The sequence below is a fragment of the Acipenser ruthenus genome, chromosome 13 (assembly GCF_902713425.1).
Source record: "Acipenser ruthenus chromosome 13, fAciRut3.2 maternal haplotype, whole genome shotgun sequence".
In the NCBI taxonomy this organism is placed as follows: domain Eukaryota; kingdom Metazoa; phylum Chordata; class Actinopteri; order Acipenseriformes; family Acipenseridae; genus Acipenser; species Acipenser ruthenus.
The window spans coordinates 32,462,840-32,483,446 of record NC_081201.1 but is presented as its reverse complement, the minus strand read 5'-3'; the positions used below and the strand labels follow the sequence as shown (position 1 = coordinate 32,483,446).

Sequence of the window (20,607 nt, the reverse complement as noted above, 5' to 3'; positions counted from 1 at the left end):
CTTTTGTTGCGTCTTGCGTACAAAAGACACACTCCATTGAAAAACCATAATCATGGAGGAGAGGGCCATGTTTCTATGCAACAATGTGCCTTTAATATATCCATGCACGCAAAGTTAAGCAACTCTGAGGATAACCAATTCTATATAAATTTGCCTGAGCTATACAAAAGAAAATGATGTTTTGCTTTGGGCAAAACTTACAAAATAAAACACAATTAAATGGCAACCTCCCATTATGCCAAAGCATTCCTGCAAAATAGAGCCAAATGATTCATTCAAATGTTGGTGTCTGTGGGGGCACTATTCACAAAGAACAAAAAACACAGCCTGGTACAGTATTCATGAAACTGATCTAGACAGTTACCCTCAAACACTTCTGTATAAAAAAAAAACACAATCATTCAGAAATCTCCAAATGGAGTTTAATATTACACTTCATAAGGAGGTTGCTTGATTCTGATATGAATGAAATATGCTGAGATAAGGTTGTTTTAGAAAGGTTTATGTTTTTATAACCTCATGATCATCTTGTGAACTACCATTGCAAAATATTTCCCTGACAAATAAAATACCAAACATTTTTTTATTAACATAATGAATTGTATTTTAAATAAAACTTACAATTTAAATTTAACGCTCGAGAACCAGGTGAATAAATTTAAGACCTTGAAAAAGTGTTCCCACTGCTTGCCTGCAAAACAGTATCTAAGTTGTTCTGAATTAGCTGGCACATAATAAACCAGATAAAACCATCAAACAAAAACCTCTCTGTGCCACAACAGTTCTGAGTCACAGACTCCATGCCTGATAAGACAGGTTTCTAATAAATGGAGAGGCTATAAAGAAACCAATAAAACACTGCAAAGCTCATTTTATGAGTTCAGATTATGATTTACATCATTAACAACAGGAAACCAGGATGCTTCAGAGTACAAAAACCGGCTTCTAAAAAGAAATAATTTACGCTTAGAATGCAATTAAACTCCATATTATAAACTACTGTCAAAATATGCCACTGTCCAACTCACACAACCATTTTAAGCATCTTGTGCAGATGGGGCCAGAAGACCCAGAAGCAAAGCTTAATCTGAGACTCCCCTGTGAAGGAGTGGAATTTCTACTATTTTATCTTCAGGGACGACAATCTGGGAGGCGTTAAAATAGTCTCTGGACAGCTCAATGTGAATATGTAGCCCATTCCATGTGTTACAGATGAAATAGCGAAGCAACAGTTTAGACTAGGAAAGCAGAAACAGTTCATCATGCTAGACAAGTTATCCCACAGCAAATACTAAACAAGCATTAATTTCTACACTGAACTTTTTTTTAATTTTTAATTTTTTTTTTTTTTAATTTTCATGTGGGGGATGAACTTGATAAAAAAACACTGTTATAATTTTAAAGCTTGAGGCTCTCAAACCAAAAAGAATTAAATGAATTCCTGGGTTGCGCAACCCGCTCCTTCTTGGTACACCTGAGTAGGAATGACCCATATGCAACACTGGTTTGCTGTTCTGCTGTATTGAGCAAGTCACCTTTCCTACACCTGTATATGGTTGAGCATTGTTAAATGTGTTAAAAGCCTGTCTATGGATTGAACAGTCTTGTCTTTATTTTCTTCCACAGAACAGGCAAGACCAGGCAGCTCCATGCTGAGCCACGTTTCTGTCAAGGCTGCTTTAGTGTGGTTCCTCCCGTATTATATAAAAAAATAAAAAAAATCTCATTCTGGATTATGTGGATAACATTATACAAGAAAACAGATATAGCAGATATTTTCACACTGTTATTAGACAACAAAAATATTTTTAAAACAGTATGGAAGGGATTTAATTGAAGCAGCTATAACAGGAAATGCATCCATAACTATGAACTCAATAAAAACAAATTTATTAAACTTTTCATAAAAGTCTTTGAGAAACATTTGTCAAATATTGTATCAGGAAGTTGTATACCAACTTGCTTTAGCCCAAATTGTGACTTGTGTTTGTTTGTCTTCCAGGACAACAATGAAAGCACATTGCATTGTAATGGACCTATCCTGTGGTTTGAGCCTTACCTGACCATCATTTATGAGCTTGAATAGTCATGCTGGAGCTCGATTTGCATCATTATGAATTAAAAACTTTACATATTCATTATGGTATAAATAAATTCAAATCAATCTATTACAGGAAAACAATACTGATCAAAGCACATATCCACTTTGGTCTGATGCAAGCAAAATAAACAGGTAGCTGAATATGAAATCCCATCTCAGGTTACTGCTGGGGCACAGTGTCTCATTATATCCAGTAGGAACAAAACAAATGCCGGTAAAACTGAATTAGAGCGGTCTAAAAAAAAAGTTAAAATGTGATCATTGGATCACCAGAGATGCATTACCGTAGACAAGACATTCTATCTCTGATTATAATCTTAGCCATAATGATAAAGATCCAGTTCAGAATGAGTTCTTGAAGATATAAAATATACCAGTTGCGACAAATTCCAAAAAAAAAAGTGAATAGATCTTTGATACTAAAAGGCACGTCTCTGCAGTTAACACCAACTTCCAGTCAAAGACTTGCTACCCGACCCGAGCCCGACAGGACCCGACAATGAAGTTTATATATTATAGTTTGGGCTCGGGTCGGGTCCGTGTGTTATCAGTGAGTGGATCATGGCGTTTTTAATTTTAAAGTGACTTTTTTTTCTTGTGCTTCCTAAAACACTTCCTGCTTCCTTTTTTGCCTGTCTATATCTCTCGTGAGTGAAGCACTGCCGTGAGTGGCAAGGACTTCTAGAGTGCACGTCAGTTAACCACAAATGTGTACGAGGGAGAGTTTATTATCACGATTTTTGAAAAACCACTCGCCATGCACCATAGGTTCTTTGAGAAATTACCTCTCCTAATAATCATCTCACAAACCTGCTTATTCATTTTGTACAGCCTGTCAAATGCTGTGTGTCCGGGCTTTACTAAGTAACTACAGGATATAATTAATTTCCAACGCAACTAACAACCAATATTCATCTCGGCTGATAAACTGACATTTTGTGCAGCCTGTCAAATGCTGCGTGGGCGGTCTTAACGGGATACAGTTCAGTTACATAATACCAACAGTACCAAATTTTAACAGGTCAGTCTTATACAAATGCACACACACACACACACACAAAGAAAAAAAGCACCAAGTGCAAGGCCTAACTGATAGCTCTCATCAGGTTGACAATTGATGCCCTTTTTAGAGTATTTTTTAGAGTATTTCGCCAAACATACCAGAAAGCATTTTGGGATATTGGAGGATACACAAAAAATGTAGTTCGGTATTAGAGCGTCCACACTTCTGACAAACCTCACTACCTGATGCGACCTAACTTAGAACCGGATTCGAGACTGCCCCGAGATGGTCTCGAGTCCGGTTCTCCAGTACGGTATTAAAAACTGCGTAGTGTGGATGCTAACCGTATTTAGCACTTTTAAGCCACTTTTAAGACTGAAACCAGTAGCTTGTTGCTGACAACCACAATCTAGTCATTGAGGGCTTGATCCAGCAGACAACCCTTTTTTCACGTAAATGACTTATAAGACAGCCGATACGACACTGCCGCTATCCAGGAAGCTGATCTAGGGTTGTCTAAGCTGCTTATGAGGCAGTCATGTCAGCAGGGAGTCATTCGCTAGGAGCTGCGTATGTTAAAATTCTTCCCGGATACAGGCCCTTAATGAAACTAAATCACACCTAAGTCATTATCTTTGGTTTTTCTAAAACATAAAAATCTTAGATTTAGGTGTGCTTTAGGGTAATTAAATGACTAATTTTGTACAGGTTTTAAATCTTCCTTTAAAAACATTTTTAAAGCATTGATAAGAGCCAGTCAGTTTTTGGCAAATTACTTTTTCTGTTGTCCTGGCTGTCTGGGGTTAAACCACATGCCCACACTCAGTTGTAACTCCTCCTATTCCCTCACAGTGCTGTAAAAGCTACTCTCCTTTAGTAAAACAACACAATTACAGAGTACTTCAAGACAACCTCCCTTTGCACTGTCTGTGTGCCACATTTAATACAAAAGACATGCAGTACAGTAAAGGCACTTTGCATGGGAACATTTACCATTTTTATTTACATTTAACAGCCTTTGTCCTATAAATTTTAAGAATTACTACTTTTCTAAAATGCGTTGATTTGAATACACGTTTGCAGTTAAAATTCAGACATACAACATACATATCAAGTACAGAACAAATTTAAATCCAACACAATTATTATATAAACATACAAAATAAGCTGGCTTAATTATTACTGAGCGACACTAGAACTCCTCCAGGCTACTTCAGACATATAAACAGCATCAAACACCTAAAGTGAGGAAGAATAAAAAGGCACAAGGGCAGATTAGCGGACTGATCCCTCCACTCCGATCTGCCCCATGGCTACCAATTTAAATCTGCAATAACAGGCAATCACTTTAGATTTTGTAACAAAACGATGATTCTTTGGTGTCCAGTTATTTTTCCTGCAATCTACTGTAACCTTCTGAAAAGTTGTTTACATGCCACATTTGCAGCATTAGATTCAGGGACAATACTCCACAGGTCGAGTGACACATCATAAATGCCCGTTCAGCCTATTACAGAATTGCACGCGAGAGCCGTATCCAATCTAAATAGAGCTAGAGGCATCAGTCATGTCATTCTAACTGTGTCAACTTCACGTGATGGAAAGGGTAACAAAGGTAAAAGATGTTTAGGTAAAACATGTCAGTACTTGCCCCCGCTGCTGAATCCTGAGTGTTGGCAGGGCTATTAGTCTGGACTCAAAAGATCCTGTGTTGCAGGTTACAGGGAGACACGCTTCCTTGGACATTTGAAACACCAGCCAGTTAAATTTTAGGCGACAAGCTAGCAATTACACTTCTGCTACTGTATCAGTAGGTGGATACAGTATAACATATCAATGAGAGTAAAAATTGTTTAGGTATTTTTTTTTCCTCCATCTCAAGGAAGTCACTCCAGAGCTCTTGATTTTATGTCTGCCACCACAAAGCAATGATCAAAGGTTCTGCAGAGGAAAGCAGTACCCATCTCTCCATGATGAGTGCTACCAAATAATGTACTGTACTCCTTGGTCAGATTACCCCCTTAAAACAGTGTTTATTCCCTCAAGCAGAACTGAAACCTGTGCTCTTTTCTCAAGGGTTACAATACAACACGTTATGATGAGTATCACGATACTCTGGACACAATACAATGTGTATCACGGTACATGCGATGGTCCTGATGGGCTACTTGTGTGATGTAATATACGATAAAATTGTGAATAATGGGCTATTTTGTTACAAGGTAAAATTACTTAACAGGAGCATGTACATTTATACCAAATAAGAAAAAAAAAATTACAGTAAACTACAAGTAACTACCTAGTGTTTCTAGCCATGAACAGGAAGCATCACTCAAGAACACCTCCAATAAAAACTGTGCTGTGATGTTCACACCAAGGTCAGTGGAAAGCAGGAATCCATAGTCTTCAGGGCTAATGATCAGACTGGAAGGAAATCACAGTGCTTCAGGGAATCAATTACAACACTGCAAGTCCTTCCCGGACACTGGCTGCAGTCTGATTGCAGTATTAAAATCCATCCATAACTTTTAAATACTCAATAGTGCCAAATTTAGAAACATCATTTTTTTATTTTTTTTTTAAAACTTCATAACTTCAATGACAAACTATTCCACTAAAAGTCTTTTTCAATGTCTTCAAAAAGACCAACATTTAGAAGACATCTGAAGACACAAAAATATAGACTTCTAGTTGAAACGTTTGTTGTTGAATTTATTAAGTTTTTACAAGGGTTTTGTTATAGTCATATGTTCGGTAATCTTCCAAGAGAAGGGGTAATGCTAATGTTTAATCTTTACTGGTAATGGTTAGGGACTAGAGAATAATAATAAAAATGATAATAACAAGTAAATCATGTTTGTAAACAAATACCATATTCATGCAGGTTAAACAAATACATATAAATAAGAAGAAACATGTGTAATGTATTTAATATTATTTAATGCTGTGTCTTTCCTTAGGAGGAAGCAGTAGTACTATTAGGTGGTCAGTCGTGAGTTTGTCTTGTGAATGTCAGTCATTGTGTACAACCTGATAGTCATTTGCAATCTGAGTGAAGTATCCATTACGAAAATAAATATCTATACCTGTCAAACCTAGCAAGTTGCTGTTTCCCGCATTATAAATACCTCTGTGTTCTTACGAGAATAATGTGATTGTGGGTGGGGGTAAGCTCGGACCGTCACCCTGTTACACACCATAACAGCAAGTCAAAATAGTCAATATTTTTTTTAATATATACCATAAAATTGCTACTGTGCTGCATTGAAAACTATATATATATATATATATATATATTACACACACTATATTAATAAAAAAAACATCTGCTACAAAAGGATTACTGTATATCCCGGTAGCTCTGAATGTAGGCTATCGTTCCATTAAAAACGCAAATGTGAACGGGGTTGCAGACCTAATATATGGGGCGGGTTCTAAGACACACGAGCGTGACTGCATGTTTCTTGGCTCAGCCAGAGTGTCTCCAGACTGTGAGCAGGAGAGCAGACAGAGGAACGCAGAACCTGAAACCTAATCTTTAAACTCTCCTCCCCTCCCATTCCCTCCCACACTGCCTCTTCGCAGCAGCATTTCAAAAGCAAATCAATCTCCAATCTTCCAAAAGACAAGAGATTTAAATGATTCAGAAGGAGGACTGTTACAGTAATAATAATAATTTCTTTCTTAGCAGACGCCCTTATCCAGGGCGACTTACAAGATATCACATTATTTTTACATACAATTACCCATTTATACAGTTGGGTTTTTACTGGAGCAATCTAGGTAAAGTACCTTGCTCAAGGGTACAGCAGCAGTGTCCCCACCGGGGATTGAACCCATGACCCTCCGGTCAAGAGTCCAGAGCCCTAACCACTACTCCACACTGCTGCCCTAAAGAGCAGGAAGAGAAGTATTAAAATAGCTAACAGTAAAACCAAAAAGATTTAATACACAGCAATTTATTTTTAGAAATAAAGTAGTTTTACTACTCTCTCCTGATGTTAACTAACTGCAATTTTCTGAGCAAATTTCTAGTATGCAGGTCTTTCGGATACCCACAAGTCAACACAACTAAAAGTAATATTTTGCGTGGGGGAAAATCTGAATAATAAAACAACAATTCGGTTCACTTTGGAAGATGGACATCCAATTTAAGTACCCTTCAAACTGGGACAGGTCCATTATGTGTGCTGGCAGAGCAGATGAGGTCCAAGGGGGAAAGGAAAAAAAGGCATGCAAAACAAGCCAAAGACGCAATGTATTAGTCTTTGAACACATAGCTTGATTTTTAAGTTGTTATCTGCTAAACCTACCATTTATTTTTCTGCTTTTTAGAACTCAAACCTCCCAAATAAACCAACCAAGACCGTGGCTGGTTCCATTATCTATATTGCTAAATGATAGCTAGAGATGCATGAATCAGTGTATTACCTCAAGTAATGTTCGGTTGACATTAGTTTCAGAGGGATTTGGGTAAGAAGCCCAAAAAGAAATAACTAATGGAACTGGAAAAAAAAAAATCAAATCAGCAGTTGTACAAAAAAAAACAAAAAACAATCCCATTTTATTACTGTTTGTACAGATAGTAATATCAATGTGGCACAAGCACTGAACAAAGTCCAACACAATGCGTGTTTAACCCTCTGATACATACTGTACAAAACACAAATGTTTGATTTTCATGTTTGTAGAGAATACACTACTCGGGTATACAAGACAGGGTTAAATGATGCAGCGCTGTAGCTTGCCTATAGTACTGCAGCATATAAACACACACTCTGAGCTATTATGTCATTAGCAGGCTTCCTTTGGGACACAGATGCTACAGTACATTAGAGAGAGGCTCTCTCTCCTCATCTCTTTAATAAAAGGGTGAAGCATTTCTATTGGAGTTACTAATGATACAAACTAGCCTCACCCTTAAATAGTGAGAAAATGCTGTTTGGGTGTGTACAGCTTTCTCACTGCCTGCATTTTGTGTTATTGTGTGTATTGATCACTGCCTTTCAGACGTAACACTCCTCTGCTGAGTACATTTAAAACAGACCGATCAAACGCTTACCACCATGAGTGCCCAATTGAAACCTTTGCTTTTATCCTTCAACTAATTAACCTTATATACTGCAATACACCGATATTACAGTCACAAAAAAAAGGAAAAACATTTTATTCTACCATTCAGCACATACAGAACTATTGTAAACTATACACAGTTCATCAATACTTTGATGCTCCTAGCTGTTGCTGCTCTGCTGTCATGTCATTAGCAAGCTTCCTTTGAGACATGACGGCACAGATCAGAGGGGCTTTATGTTTCCTTTCTAATAAATTATACAATAAAGATAGTCTTTAAAAAAATCAATCATAGATAAGTGGAGATATACATATATATATATATATATATATATATAAATAAATAAAGACAACAATATCATCACAGCATATACATTATTTTAAAAACAATCTGTGTATTACGTAAGTGCGTTAAGAATCTCTCTGAAATTTCTTACGGCCGATGGAAGCTGGAAGAAGTCTTTTAAAGCTTGGTAAAGGTTGCCTTTTTTATTTGAAGGATTATAATTAAACATTTGTACAAACTGCTTGGCAAAAACCACCTGAATAGATTTGAGCAAAGGTATCAAATATAATTAGGCAATACCAGAAAGAAAAAAATAAGTAACGCAATAACGGAAACGCATTCCCTTCAAACACCTGTTAAATGTATTTAGAATTATCCTCTGAGCAGTGTGGATAAAAGGAGAGTACTGCCATGTCAAATTATTATGATTAATTTATATCTGTTTTGCTTGAGTTTCTCTCTAAAAGACTAATAAAATGTGTGTGTTATTCACAGCGTAGGTTTGAGGCAACTGCTCTCCCATCCCCAGGAGAAAGGGCAGTTCCTCCAGTTCAGGGCAGACTTGAGGCATGAAGACTAAATTGCTTCCTCACCCCCTAAGAGAAAGGGTAGGCCCTCTAGTCCAGGGTAGGTTTGACTATACTGTTCCTTTCACCAACTTCACATTTATACTATTTAGGCAGAAAAGGAGGAGCCACTCAGTTTAGACAGAAAGAGAAAATGTTTAACGGATGAAATCCAAGATCAGTTTTTTAACATTCCCATCCCTGTGTTTCATTTTACCACCTTATTTTTTTGCCTTCCGCCTTCTAAAACTGAGCTCCAAACGGACACCTTTTTTTGCAGCACCGGCCCCACAAACCACATGAATCATTAAGCCAAACTAAATAAACAACCAGACGCACCAATTGACTAATTTGAGATGGAGAGAGAGAGAGAGAGAAGAGGCCATTGAATCTGAACCCAATTAAAGCAATAACCTCCCTGCCTGCCAGACTATTATAAACTATTTCAGCTTATTTTCATTGGAATACATAGAGCAGGCCTCACCCAGCCTTTCCTGCTCCTAGATACTCAGTCGTGTTATTTTTGTAACTGAGAACGCAGAGCAAGCCCTGGAATGCACAGCTGTCTGGCATATGTTTAATGTTAGCCTGTATATTCCATTTCTTTTGGTGCGTCTTTCTTTGCACCAGCTGCTTGCACAAATTTGTTTTTGTTCTTTTTTAAAATCTGAAAATGTTTCATATTATGTCAATCAGGTTTTTATAACAAAACCTTCATCCAAAACACCTAAAAAGCCCACCAGCTGTCTTTTAATAGATCTATGAGCGTAATCATTTGAGTCTGCATTGGTATGACATGTTAACACCCTACTAGTTATTTTAAGAGCTGCAAGGTCCACAAACCATGCTCCATTTTACAAAAAAACCCCACAAATTCCTTGATGTCCGTTTGCTAAATTCTTTTGTAGTTAAGACTTCTCTGTACATCTCAGACTGAAAGTACACCTTGTTGACATGGAGAGTACAGTCTGTTTAAAGTCCCCAAATGTAGTCTAAGGTCTAGGGACACAAGCTCCACCCATTTACCAGAAACCGCGTGACGCTACACCACGCTGAGAAAAATAAATAAGTGGTTTGAATGTCATCTACGAGCTCTCTAAAAGTAGCACATAAAGCAAAACAATTAAAAAATGATTGCTTTCAGTTTTTGTGTATTACATTTTACAGAAAATACCTATTCTCATATTTTCAAAAGTGGTTAAAGTAAAATTGTATGAATAGCATTCTTTCTTTTTTACCTTAAAAATGTTCATAACACTTCAAATTCTACTTTTCATCCTAGCATTATCCAGGTTCTTTTTTCCAGAACCAAGCATTTTCACATTCAATATTTCCATCTGTTTTCTGACCTGCCCTCCTCCATTGCATTGCTCCTTTACTTTGTCTCTGCCTTGAGCACAAGGGGGGCTTGCCAAAAAACAGTCCTGTTCCCTTCTGCCCCCCCTCCACCTCTCCTGTCTAAATTAAAACCAGCCCTCCACTCTCCCTGCTGCAGGGAGAAAAACAACATCGCCAAAAATGGCCTGTTCTAATCAGTCTGACACTGCTGAAGTGAAGGGGCTGTGTAACAGCTCAGCAAGAGAAAACACAGAACCCAGATCAACCCGACTACCCACAAAAAAAATAACATACATGACAGAAAATTAAATATAAAAGTAATCAACAGATGCAATCAAATGTTCTTTCCAGAAAAAAATATAATTTGAATGCCCTTTCCTATTTACTTAGATGTCAAAAACTGTTGTTCAACATCTTAAACAAGATTCACCACGATTGGATAACAGATAGGTAGGACTAAGGAAAGACTTAAGAAATAACTAACAGATGGATTATTTCCATCTTCTTACCAATTATTTAAATTTCTGGGTAATGCATCAATACATATTAAAATATGTATTCTTTACCATTTTTGGTCTGAAAAATATGACTGTTGAATTTTGTTTTGTGCACTTTTGCAAAGAAGTGCCTCATTTGTTTTTCCATAAACATCCAAGAAAAACACAAAAAATAAAAAAAATACGTCTTTTTTTTGCTCTGGACTCTTGACCGGAGGGTCATGGGTTCAATCCCAGGTGGGGGACACTGCTGTTGTACCCTTGAGCAAGGTACTTTACCTAAATTGCTCCAGTAAAAACCCAACTGTATAAATGGGTAATTCTATGTAAAAATAATGTGATATCTTGTAACAATTGTAAATCGCCCTGGATAAGGGCGTCTGCTAAGAAATAAAAAAAAATAATAATAATAATAATAATAATAATAATAATAATAATAATAATAATAATAATAATAATAATAATATTTTTTTTCGTCAGTAAAAGCAATTTCTGTTGTAAAGAATTCTGCTGTAAAGTACATTATGCTTCAGAATCACAGCTTCTGTAACCTTTGGGAGCTCCAGCAGTTCTGATTGCACCTTAACATCTTCTGCTGCATGATGAGTATCAGAAGTCTTTGTGACAATAAGCCAGACGAAAGAAATGAAACATGTTCAATTTTATCTTCAAGATTAATGGATACTGCAGCATGAAGTAACAGGAGATGACAACCACTCAAGGAACAGAAAGTGCCTCTTTCAAATATTGCGATGAAAGATTCAGCCTTGTGGTACAGGGCATTTCCAATCTTGTACAATCCTGTTATTTGTGTTACATTCTTTGGTATTGGATCATTTAGAATTAACTACTAACTCCTTTAATTATATGCCACTCGTGTTTGAGTGGCATATAATGGATGATGGATGTACAGATGCCATGCTATGGTCCATTCTCCCACTTCGAGAACATTTCCTGCTCACTATAACATTCAGATTCTCGTTAGCATTGCTGCTTCCCAGGTTTAACAGCTTTTTCAAATTGCTCTCTAATGCAAGGGTATCATACAGTTTCAATAAATCAGATTTGAGGTATTTCTTCACATTCAACCCTTTTTCCTTCAGTTTCTTCATAACTCTGGCAGATGAACGAGCTTCGATATCTTTAGCTGAACCAGAGTAATTATTTCTGCAGTTGTGTAGCTTAGGGGGTTTGCCTTTCCTCCTGGCAACATCACAAATGTCACATCTTTTTTTACATGTTGCATATGCAACACATTTCTTCGTCGTCTTGCCCACTGCAGCGACATGGCCAGAGAGGCTGTTGTATGCCTCTAGTCTGAAGCACCATCAGTGCTGATTTCCACATTCACTGCTGTTGAGAACAAGGATGGCATTACTCCACCTTTCCACAAAAATGTGTAAAATCAATTAAATAGATTACAAATGTTATATTTCATTAATTTGTTCAACTGTGCTTCATTCTTTCCTACCAAATGTTAAAAACTAAGACAATAATAAACAATTACCTTTTATCTGATGCTTCAATCTCAGCTGCATTAGCCTTGTAACACCCTCTGCCACAGACTCATGAGCCCTCCCAACCTCCCATGCCCTACTTTTCAAAGAAGGGAATGAAATACCCAAAATGTTCATTCCTGTGAAGACCATATTGATTTGGTGATGTCTTATTCCTGCATTGATCATTGCTACAAAAACAATAAAATGATAAAGGATTTAATAGCATATGTAAATTATTATTATTATTTTTTTACTCTTAACCGGCTGCGGCACGGCAGAAAAGCCCTGTGTGTAAATAGGAGGCAGGGCAAAGCCCTGCTGATTAAATGTGTTGTTTGTTTGCACGGGTGAAGGTATTATGATTTCAAATGTATTGTGGTGTACTGTATTATTTAAAAAGAAATGTATTTTGTGTTTATTTAAAATGAGTATGTTTTGTTATTGTTTGGTTTAAATGTGGTCTGGCAGAGGCAGTGTTAGCAGCTCGTGCTAATGCATGGTCAGCAGTCGGCCATGCAAACTAAAATCCTGTGCAGAAGGTGACCATCTCCAGATTAATAATTGATTAATTTATTGTTAATCTGTAGATGGTTGCCGGTAAAAAAACAGCAGATTTTGTTGTTCAGGATGGGTGTACAGAGAGGAGGTACATGAGAGCATGAGAAACAAAAGTAAAAACGAAACTGAAAGAAAGCAATTGCTACGCATGCAGGAAGCACAGTATTTTTTTTAGTGTCAGTTTGTGTTCGTGATTTTGTTTTTGTTTGAACATTTATTTTTGTTCTGTGTGCAGTTTTTGTACAACCTTTTTATTTATTTTTGTTTGCAAGAACGCTTTGTCTCGGTCAGCTTTCTGATCTGGGAACGTCATCACTGTTCGGCTACCCTGTCACATCGGCATATAAATCCAAAGTATTATAATTCCTAATTACTAATTTATTTATTTATTTATTTTAACATGATTTACACGCGCTGTATTTTATTTATAAGCACCACAGCTTTGGAAGTGGTTCAATTGTTCTGCAAGGTATTCAAGCTCGACAATCCTACGTATACTACTGCATGTACTTGCTATGGCAGGTTGATCGTCTTTTTTTGCATATATGCGATTGCTGGTTGTGATCACTTCAACTTCCTCCGCTGGCACGTGTGATTGAGGACGTTTTTCTAAATGGAATGCGGTATAAAAATGTTTTGGCAGCAAACTTACCTTTCACTGGGTACTGACATCTTCTTCACGCGGTGTCAGATGTGCCGTAAATGATACAAAACATGACAGAACTTAGCAAACGGTAATGATTCGTCACACACACGTGACCTTTCCGTAGCCCTTCATTAAAGTAACAGTTTGGCTTAACTATGTCAACTCTTTTTAAGACTTACATCAGGTCCACCTTGTTTTTTCTTTTTTACAGGCTAAATAGGTTCAGTTTGTTCATCCTTTTTTCACAGTTGTAGTCTCTTAAATCCTGGGATTAGTCGAGTTGCTCTTCTTTGGACTCTCCTTGGATTTGTACTCTACACTTTTGGCTATGTACCAAAGCATTCTGTTGGCCTTTTTGATTGCCTCTCCCCACTGTGTGGTTGCTGACAGCGTTACATATTACCACACAAAAGTCTTTCTCATGGTGTGCCTGTTCTAGTTCTATCCTCCACCATTTGGTATTTGTGGGACCGAAGTATAACACTTTACATTTCTTGACATTTAAATCAATTTTCCACTTTGGATACGGTTCTTTTACAGGCGCCTCCACCTAATTTTATTAATCTTTTTCAATACCAGTAAATACATTAAATTAAATATAAACAATTAAATATATGGTATGACAGTAAAGAGAGGGAAAATAAACTTAAGGCATATCCAGCGTGCAATCTTTGAGAGGTGTGCTATAGGTACATTTCTTACTATTGCCAAACAGGTTTTTTTTAAAGCCCAAATAAAAGATCTTTGATGGGCTTGGTTTCTTCTGCCAATTTCCTGTGCCTGAACACTGGTGGCCACATTGCTATTTTTTCACATGCTGCTCAATTCCCAGCTAAATCTAGCAAATTAAATTGATTTCCAATACTACTTATCCTAAAACTATATGTAAAACTGTAGTATTCCAGAATAGGCTGTGAAGGCTTTATTTTGCTCCACTGAATTAACTATACTGAGCATCAAAAGAAACTTATCGCTTACATTTGAGCATCAAAAGAAACGTATCACTTGTATTTGGATAAAATTCACTAGATGTGATCGAAAAATGACAAACTCTGTTTTAGAGCAGGTGTAGTGACTTTTTATTGTGCTAATTAACAATTGACTTCACGAAGATGCTGCAAAATGATCTGTCGTTCTTGGGCAGGTGTTGTGACTCTTGGTCTCCCAGTTCGTGGCCTGTCATTGACAAAGTGTTATACCGTCTCGCCACGTTTGAAATTGCTGGCTGTGAGCTCCCAAGACTGCGAGCCACAGTACGGTGCCCTAGTCCAGTCTCCAACATGCCGATTGCACGAAGACGCTGCTCTCTTCACAGACGTGGCACTTTGTTTTTTTTTCTGTGATTTTCTTTATTGCTTTTATTCAAGCTTGCAATTCAACAGCTGAAATCACTCCATATCCAGTGTCCAATCAACTGTCTTACTAATTAGGTGATTAAGTGCATATGCTTCAGTCATAGTCACTCAAGCGTGTCATGGTCAAGGATGAATGATTGGGTGATTAAAAAGAAACCAAAAACACTGTCAATGTCCATCATTTACCTTATTTTTTTCCAAAAATAAATGTGTTATAATAGTATTATCAATATACTGAAATAAAGTCCCGTGGGAATTTTGTGATACAAGCAAGCCACTAGTCTAGATGTCTTAAGGGGACCCCAAAGAACAATAAAAAAAAACTTGTTTGCAGTCTGGGAATCTGCTCTGGTCATGGTGATGAGTCAGTGCAGGAAACACTTGATTTTATATCAACTTAACCTGACAAAGTCATCCGTTTGCTCTATATGTGGTTCAGATTTCATCCAGTCAACTCTTCTCTACTCAAGGGATTCCAACAGGAATATACACACTCTACATCTGTGGTGGGAGCACATGCATCACCCAACATAAACAGCATGAGCAGCACAGAAATCAACCTGAACAGTATAGTCTAGATCAGCGGTTCTCAAACTTCGTGGCACTGCGACCTCCTTTTACCAATAAAAATTACTTTGCGACCCTACTGCCCTGTGTTACTGCAGAATAGTTAGTATTGATAAGTAAAATATGCATTACAAGGCAAAATCAACAAAACTAAAATATTGCTTATTTTTTACAGCCAACAGTATAAAAAATAATAATATATTTTTAAAAAATTACATTACTTACCTAATGGGAAGGGTGAGCTTGCATGGATGAACACAAATGCTTGAAACGGGACAAGGGCTTGCCTGTGTATCATGCATGGAGTCTAAATGGCTTGTGGTGCAAGAGCCTGCACTCTGGTGACTAACCCGCTGTTTTTTCCTCTATTGGCATGAGAACCATCACTGCAAATGCCTACACAGTGCTGCCATTCCAAGCCAGCAGGAGACAAAACCATCCAAAAGAAAACACTCCATTTTAAAATACTGTAGCAAAATATTATTGCTATGGCGTAGAAGGAACACAGACAGATACTGGGTAGGGAGGGATAGAAAATAAAAGGAGGTATGCACCAAAACACACAATAAAATAAAAAGGGTAAACAAAAGTCTCGTACACTACACTTTCTTTATTGTTTTCCAATCAGACAGAAGCTCCCGCCAATTTCCAAACTAGCTTGTCAAGCTCATATTTCACACAATATTTATACCCCACAGCCGCCCTACAACTGCAACACTTAATCAGCTCCCAGCCAGTCACACCCCCATTATCCTGTATCAGCAAACACTACAATACAGTAAAATGTTCTTAACTCTCTAACATTACATAAGAACATACGAAACTTTACAAACGAGAGAAGGCCATTCAGCCCATCTTGCTCATTTGGTTGTTAGTAGCTTATTGATCCCAGAATCTCATCAAGCAGCTTCTTGAAGGATCCCAGGGTGTCAGCTTCAGCAACATTACTGGGGAGTTGGTTCCAGACACTCACAATTCTCTGTGTAAAAAAGCACCTCCTATTTTCTGTTCTGAATGCCCCTTTATCTAATCTCCATTTGTGACCCCTGGTCCTTGTTTCTTTTTTCAGGTCGAAAAAGTCCCCTGGGTCGACACTGTCAATACCTTTTAGAATTTTGAATGCTTGAATCAGATCGCCGCGTAGTCTTCTTTGTTCAATTCTTTTAGCCTGTCTGCATACGACATGCCTTTTAACACTTTGCGGTCCATTGTCGGACTGGGTCCGACATTGCAATTATTCCTCACAGGTCCTTTGTCGGACTGGGTCCGACATCATTATAGCAACGCAATAAACGGGTGTTTAGTCGTTTTTTCTACGGAAAAAGCCGAGAAAACTTCAATTGCCGAGTGGGAGCGACAGGAGCCGAGACAAGTCGAAAAAAAAAAAAAAAAAAAAAAAGGCGTATCTCATGAATAGTCATACATGGTATCAGGTATCAGATAACGGGGCGGTCACAGTAAACAAGCTGGCTGAGTGCGTCAGCGCACAGAGACTATCATGGACATTTGCAGAGCTTTTTTCAGATGTTATAGTAATAAAATAATGACTTGGATCGCATTATTGAGGAGTTTGGTGATAAAACGAGTGATCCAGAGATGATCGATCGGTATGTACGACTACTATTATTATTATTATTTATTTCTTACATAGGTGAACGCTATAGCAAATGAAAGGGTGGGGCGGGGCTGGAGATGCCTAGTGAGTGCTTTGTTGATATGCAGGGCCATTTAAACCCGTTTGACTGTGAAAAAAAAAATTTTTAAACAGCGCGTATAAAATTAACTGCGCGTGTGAAAATAAATTAGACCTGGCGTGCCTGACGCGCAATTAATAAATGGACTGCAAAGGGTTAAACCTGGGATAATTCTGGTCGCTCTTTTTTGCACTCTTTCTAGAGCAGCAATATCCTTTTTGTAACGAGGTGACCAGAACTGAACACAATATTCTAGATGAGGTCATACTAATGCATTGTAAAGTTTTAACATTACTTCCCTGATTTAAATTCAACACTTTTCACAATATATCCGAGCATCTTGTTGACCTTTTTTATAGCTTCACACATTGTCTAGATGAAGAGTTCTGAGTTAACATAAACTCCTAGGTCTTTTTCATAGTTCCCTTCTTCAATTTCAGTATCTCCCATATGATATTTATAATGCACATTTTTATTGCCTGCATGCAGTACCTTACACTTTTCTCTATTAAATGTCATTTGCCATGTGTCTGCCCAGTTTTGAATGCTGTCTAGATCATTTTGATCTCGCTAAGAAGATGCTGGAGAAGGCACACGCAAATGAGAAGCACATGGTGGTGGCCTGGGGGTCTCAGTGCAGAGCACTTCCAGCATCAGCATTCACACACTAGATACCAACGTCTTTTTGCTGTCTATCCGACAGTATCCAGAATTATGTAAGGACACCAAATTTATAACTGGATCTGGTCAGAGGCGCCGTGTCATCCCAATGAGACCCATCTATGAAGCCCTTGGACGGCCGCCTTGCCAGGATTCCATGCCATCAGTGGTGCAGACAATACAGGCAGTTTTGCCATAAAGGGAAAACTTGTTTTATGGAAGGGTTTCCAAGATGCCAGTGATGACAGCATAACTGCACTTGCAAGCCTGGGCACAACCTCAGTGCCCACTGATGACACCTTTGCTGCTATCGAGCAGTTCATCTGTAGGTGTACCTACCTCAAACTCAGATCTCAAAGGAGGAGAAGTTGAGGTGGTGGCTGTTCACAAAGAAGCAGGCACAATTGGAAAGCCTACCACCTACACAAGATGCACTACATCAAGCAATTCTACGGGCTCAATGACACCATGGCAAACCCTGAGATCTCATCACCACAAGAATATGGCTAGAAATTAGAAGGGGAAGAGTGGGTTCCAGTCATGACCATGCAACTTCCAGCACCAAAGTCTGTACACCACTTGGTGAAGTGTGGCTGCACCAAGACGAGATGCCAAACAGCAAGGTGCACCTGTCGGAAAGCAGGGTTCAGCTGCACTGACATCTGTGGCTGTTCCGACATTGCGGAGGTGTGTGACAACATGGAACAAGCAAACCCAGTGCATGAGGAGGAGGGAGAAGATGTTCCTGTGAACTCTCTGGTGTACTTGCAAATGTGGACATTGCTTGTGTGGTAGCAGTACACAATATTAAGCCTGCAGTAAATGTACATTTCCCTTTAACACTAAGATCTATCAACAAAGACTATATACGATACACAAAGTTTATATGATGAGTGATAGTGATGAGTGATAGCAGTACTTTACACACTGTTCCATACTGTTATTATTATTACATTATTATTATTATTTATTTCTTAGCAGACACCCTTATCCAGGGCAACTTACAATTGTTACAAGATATCACATTATTTTTACATACAATTACATTATTTTTACATACAAATACCCATTTATACAGTTGGGTTTTTACTGGAGCAATCTAGGTAAAGTACCTTGCTCAAGAGTACAGCAGCAGTGTCCCCCACCTGGGATTGAACCCACAAGCCTCCAGTCAAGTGTCCAGAGCCTTAACCCTACTCCACACTGCTGTTAACATATCTGGTAAATCGTACGAACTCCATCATTGTTTTACATGAGTGAATTTTATTTTTCATAAACTCATGTCATGAATGCATAGCCAATGCCTGTGGTCACTTCGATTGCTGTATTTTCATTTTGCATACATATTGACATATTTAAGGTATAAATGGTCCACTTTATACACTTACAACTGTGTTTATCTCTTTGACTGAAATGGCTTCAGACCGATATTTTGGATTTACTTCTCAATAATTCACAGCCAGCACCAGAGCAGATTGCCAGACTGCCAAATACTTTTTTTATTGATGTCTGGGGTCCCCTTAAGACATCCAAATGGGTGGTTCGCTTTCATCACAAAATTCCCACAGGACTTCACATGCTCCCTGAACTCAACAGTGCACATCCAGCGATCTTTTAAAAACTGCATCTGCACAAGCATAGAATCATGTAGGGATACATAATTATATGCTGTACAGAAATCTGCGTAACACATCAGAACAATTTCATTTTGAGATACATGCCTCGGTTCGAATGTCAGTGAGTGAAGTTTTTCCAGTTTTGGCGCAAATCTGTATATGTTAAAAAAAAATAAAAGCTCGGACCCTAGGAACATGTCTAGTTTGCCTATGCGTTAATTCGGCCCTGTAATCAATATACATAGGGTCGGTAAAACAACAGTAAATACTTTTGAAATATACCCTTAAACCTCGAAAACGTTATCAATCAAAAACCTGTTTCTTTCTGTTCCTGATATGCAGTTATTACATTCCTGTTTGATGACACCCAAGTCACGGAGCATTCAGTACATAAACAATTAAATTAGAGAGAGCTAAAAACTGCTCTCTACCATCTGTAACGACTGCGACTAGTGCTGGTGCCAATCTGCGGCCTTTTTTCAATTACACACAGGTCCCTCTACCTCATTCTCAGGCAGTGGCGCAGTCGGGTACTGGCTGGTAACAGTAACACGCAAACTCCGCATGCATCATCAGTATGTATCACGCAAACTGACTGGCAATTCTAATAAACAGCAACAAATCAATTCATACACCACAGAACACATACATGGCTAGCTACCCAGTCGTTTTGAAAATCCCTACATACTGTCTGAAGTATTTTTACGTTTATTTGTTACTTTGTACATTAGGAAATATCTTTATTGAAAAACTATTAAAAGCACAGTCGTTTATTATATATAACCAATAGCACCATTTTAAGAAAAGAAAAATACTGAAACTTGAATTTTGCAGACCTGTAGTCCGGTACACGACCAAAAGCTGAATAATGAAAGTACTGTAATACATAACTAGTTATCAACACTACAATTCACACTACAATTTCACAACGAGTATCTTAATGCACTGTAATTAATTAAACCGTACTGGTACTGTCACACCGTCCGATCTGTTCTTGTTTTGACTAGACATGGTGTTGTGATAGTGTGCGGAAATAAGCACATTCGCGTTTAAAATAGTTTCCTAATCGTCAGTTTTATAAAGTACTTTTAAATTATTCCCAGAAAAAAACAACTCCCCAAATCAACAACAAACTTCTTCTATACTCT

General features: G+C 37.9%; 1 protein-coding gene across 2 annotated transcripts in view; it reads right to left on the bottom strand.

Moving 5' to 3' along the window:
• Positions 1-20,607, bottom strand: part of LOC117417723 (bone morphogenetic protein receptor type-1A-like) — a 64,566-nt gene that overhangs the window by 41,597 nt on the left and 2,362 nt on the right. The window lies entirely within an intron of this gene.